This window comes from Oncorhynchus tshawytscha, linkage group LG19 (genome assembly GCF_018296145.1).
Source record: "Oncorhynchus tshawytscha isolate Ot180627B linkage group LG19, Otsh_v2.0, whole genome shotgun sequence".
Taxonomy (NCBI): Eukaryota; Metazoa; Chordata; class Actinopteri; order Salmoniformes; family Salmonidae; genus Oncorhynchus; species Oncorhynchus tshawytscha.
This window is the reverse complement of record NC_056447.1, coordinates 5,607,818-5,612,778: the sequence shown is the minus strand read 5'-3', so window position 1 is coordinate 5,612,778 and position 4,961 is coordinate 5,607,818.

The following is a 4,961-nucleotide window of genomic DNA, read 5'->3' as shown; positions in this document are numbered from 1 at the left end:
CTTAAACTCCCAGGTGCCAGGATGATGATGCAATGAGGCATTGTTCTAAATTCTTCCAGGCTATCTCTTAGGTCACACACACCACATCTTGCCTATAGAATGCCAGATTTAGGTAATTATAACCAAGTCATTGTCAGCCCAAGCTATCTAACAAAACTCATTTCCTTGACCCTACGCCCAGACTAACCACAGGAAGCTAGAGTGGAAACCATCTCTATACAGTAACAGTTGCCAGCCCAAGCTTCAAAAGACTCCTCTCAGTTAACTCAGAAAGGGAGAGAGAGTCCGAAGAACCTTACTCTATTTCATGGAACGGCCATTTAGTGCATAAATATAACAATATTGTAATCCTGCTACCACAGTGTGCAGAGCTGTCATCAATGCAAAGGGTGACTACTTTGAAGAATCTCAAATATAAAATATATTTTGATTTGTTGAAAAAATCAGGGCATTAAAAGTCCAAGGATACATCAAATTAGGTTGGAGAAAGATCTTTCAGATACAAAGGCCCAACTGACTGGAATAATTGACCTATAGAAATCAGGGCATTAAAATCTCACAATGTTTAAGAACAAACTGTTTGTGTTAACTACATCACAATGTGAAGATATTCGTAAATACTGCATGTATGTAGACATTACAGGTACTTATTTGTATTCGTTGTGCGAGTAGTTGTAGCAGTAGTTTGCATTAGTTGTAGTAGTTGTACAATAATTAGACAGTATTTGCCATATTATTCTACTTAATAAGTATTGTGTACTTGTTTTATTTGGACACTTTAAAACAAAATGGTGCATCAAGGGATTTCATCCTGAAAAATGTCTAATAAATAAATATACTAATGACAAGTGTCTTTCTACGTTGACCGTCGATGCAAGCTGCAATACTGCCATCTGTAGGATGATAACGAGAGTGCAAACTATTTCTACTGTAAACTTTGGATCCTCCTTTAACCTTTATTTAACTGGGCAAGTCAGCTAAGAACAAATTCTTATTTACAGTGACGGCCTACCCCGGCCAAACCCTAACGATGCTGGGCCAAAATTGTGCTGCCCTATGGGACTCCCAATCACGGTACAGCCTGGAATTGAACCAGAGTCTATAGTGACACCTTTGAACACTGAGATGCCTTAGACTGCTGCGCCACTCGGGAGCCCTGAAGTGAAATAATGTGACAAAGCAGAAGATTATAGAAAAGCATATAAAAAGTCCATCTAAATTTAGCTGAACACATATAATTCTTAGGCAATAGCAGTATGTTTATGTGCAGGGCTGAAATTCATTTTTAAGCTGTTGGCTACATCCCTTTCCAGCACACTAAGCAAATTCTACATGGGGCTCATGTGAGAGACGAACCCTTGCCACAATCTGCGACAATTACATGGATTAGGCACTTTACACAGAGGGCAATTTGACCAGTCAGTCAAATACAAGTGATAGGCTAGCTGCTTTGATGTTGGACTGCTAAGGACGCTTCCATGAATAAGTGTTGGAACACGTCCAACTAAGTCTACGATTTTAATTGGCTGCAGAAGATGTGCCAGGGTGTATTCACTGCCACCTGGTGAGGTTAGCAAAGGGCTAACGTGTGCCATGTTATCAGATGGGACCAGCTACAATTTAGCTTTCTGTCACATGCAAGCTCACTAGCTTTAAGCACCAACTCTCAGAGCAGCTCACAGATTACTGCACCTGTACATAGCCCACCTATAATTTAGCCCAAACAACTACCTCTTTCCCTACTGTATTTAATTAATTTATTTATTTTGCTCCTTTGCACCCCATTATTTTTATTTCTACTTTGCACATTCTTCCACTGCAAATCTACCATTCCAGTGTTTTACTTGCTAAATTGTATTTACTTTGCCACCATGGCCTTTTTTTTGCCTTTACCTCCCTTATCTCACCTCATTTGCTCACATCGTATATATAGACTTGTTTATACTGTATTATTGACTGTATGTTTGTTTTACTCCATGTGTAACTCTGTGTCGTTGTATGTGCCGAACTGCTTTGCTTTATCTTGGCCAGGTCGCAATTGTAAATGACAACTTGTTCTCAACTTGCCTACCTGGTTAAATAAAGGTGAAAAAAAAGAAGTAAATCGACCTTTTTAATATGCTGATACGCATTTTGTGTGTGAGAGCCTGTTTAACTTTAAAAGCTTGCTTATGTTTGCAGGTATGGTCCCAGTATATTTTGACATGGGAAACAGCAGACAGACAACACATTGTTATCAAAAGGCTATTTGAGTCATTTACCATGTCTAATAGTTGTTTTTGTGAGGCATTCCTTCACAGTTTCCTCATATACAATCCATTCATGGTCCCGTCCATAAAAACAGTTCTAAACACTACTATCTGGTTCTGAGGACTCCTTAGGGGCCCTAAAAATGGAGTGACCCCTCCAAAGACAATCTGTGCACTCAGCACTTTTAACGACCTAGTACAACTATGCCACTGCACTATATTATTGGCATCAGCCTGTGTCCCAAACAAGAATACTTAATTGTCCAGAGAGTGTGTTTCAGTTCTCTTACTCCACAAAACATAGTCACTTGTAAGTGTATAGGTCTGACATGATTGTGTGTAATAACAATATTAGCAGAGCATAACATGTCTATGGTTTGAGTGGTATTAATGATTATTAATAGAGAACAAAATGGAGGCCCACAATTATGGAGAATGTCCCCTTAATGAGGCATACACACAGTAATGTTGAATTCTTTGACTGGAAACAGGCATTCAGTATGCCCAAACTGAGGTATTTATTGGGTAATTCATTTAGAATAACATTGTGCCACATTTTTTCTGGCCATTTACAGTTACAGTTAACCCATATGACCCGGATATGACCCGGACAAAAACTATTTCAGTTTCCTGTTCTTGGCAATGAATCACAGTTCAGCAAGTTGTTACTTTGCACATACTCAGCTGTCTGAATGCAGTGTAGGGACTGACAGCCATAACTCGCTCTTTAATACTGGAAAGAAACCAACCTAATTGGTTTGTCAAATGACTGAGGGCAAAAGGTGGGGAATTCCATGCTCCAAGCAGGTTCATTGGGATGAGTCTTATTCCGAGGCAGAACGGAACCATTTCCGCTAGATGGGTCAGCTGCCTAGTTAAAAATGGTCTGTATTGTAAAAATTCATGATTTAAGGTTTCGGCATTAGGGTTAGCAGTAATGATAACGGTTAGGGTAAAAACACGATTGTATGGCTTTGTGGCCGTGCCAGCTAGTGACCGTCCCACAGAGATTCCTCCAGGGCAAGATTCATGACGAAAAACGCTAACCGTCTCCTCCAATGGCATGCGGATACATCCGATAGTAGTAGACTTTGCTGATACATCATCCAGTGTTTGTTAGGAAAGGGCTGCCACCATTCCACCTGATGTTTTGGGGGCCCTTTTTGTATTTACTGTACCTTTTTGTTTCCAGCGAGTGGCTTTGTACCGTATGATGGAAATATCTCGACAAAATGTAAGCCTTCCTCACCTTGAATCTTCGGCACATATGTTCTCTCACAGTAAATCAGTCTTGTGGTATAGACAAGGGGTCTATACTCAGCTCTTACCCTACGAGGTCCGGAGCCTGCTGGTTCTGTTCTGCCTGACAATGAATTGCACACACCTGGTGTCCCAGGTCTAAATCAGTCCCCGATTAGAAGAGAACGACAGAAAAAAAAAGTAGTGGAACTGGCTTCAAGGTCCAGAGCTTGAGTTTGAGGGGTGTAAACAATACTAGGCTGTAGAACGTTCACACAAGAGAACTGAAAGTGCCTGGATGACCTCTACTAAACACTATGTACTGATCCAGGGATGTGTGAAGCACCACAAGGATGTCCAGCAAGAACAGAGCCAAAGGACGACAGGGCAAAGGATGTTTGTTGTCACCACACAACACACTCCGGTTCACTTTTGGGTACTTATCCATTCATGTGTGGTTTCTTGGAGGAAAGCGAAATGGAAATGGAGTTAACCAAATTACACACAAGGCAATTAGGCCTATACTTTATTGCACACTACTGCATAATGAGTTTAGCTAAATACAGTAAATCATGTACTCAATTGCACACTACAAAGATAAACATGCATGAAGCTAAACAGTGCCTGAATCACATCAATGAACATGGATGGCTAAATAGTAAGCAGGCCCAGGTAGAGCCAGAAGCTAGCATTAGTGTGTGTGTGCGTGCGTGCACGTGTGCGTGCGTGTGTGTGTGCGTGTGTGTGTGGGCGTGCATGCGTGTGTGCCTGTGTGTGTGTGCCTGTGTGTGTTTAACAGACAGTGTTGAGAAGACCCCAAACCCTCACTCGCCCCAAACACTTCCAAAATGCTGCGTCAAAACTAGCTTAGATAGTTGCTTGGCCTCAGTACAAACAGTCAGCTCGTATTACGAAAGATTGTGGATCCTTTTGCATCTACTTAGCCTTTTGTCTTTTCTCTCATGTAGTGAACGGCAAGTCCACAAACCTGAATGTGAATGTTTGAATTGTTATACTCTCCAAAGGGATGCACTCATATTGTAAAGGGTTAACTGGAAATGTCCCAGGTTTACTGATACTGTATAATAAAAAGTTATATCATGTTATTTTAATATTATTGCAAGCACAGTCCAACACATCAAAACAATATATGTTCATTCTGAGTTATGCTTCTCCCCCCCAAAAAATATATTTTAGCAATACTTCTAATCCTCTGAACAGGAGGTAGAAAAATATTATGGATTTAGTTTTATCAGCCTCATGCCAATCAAATAGCAACCATTCACTAGTACAGTAGAGTAGTGTGGTTCCGTGGTACTGCTTTGGTTTTCAAATCCTCCGACTGTTAGCATGACCTCACACTATTGGCAAGACGATTCAACACTACCTCTCTACTACAGCTCTCTCTCTCTCTCTCTCTCTCTCTCTCTCTCTCACTGCTAAACTTGGTACTCCGTTTGAATAAAGCTTCCT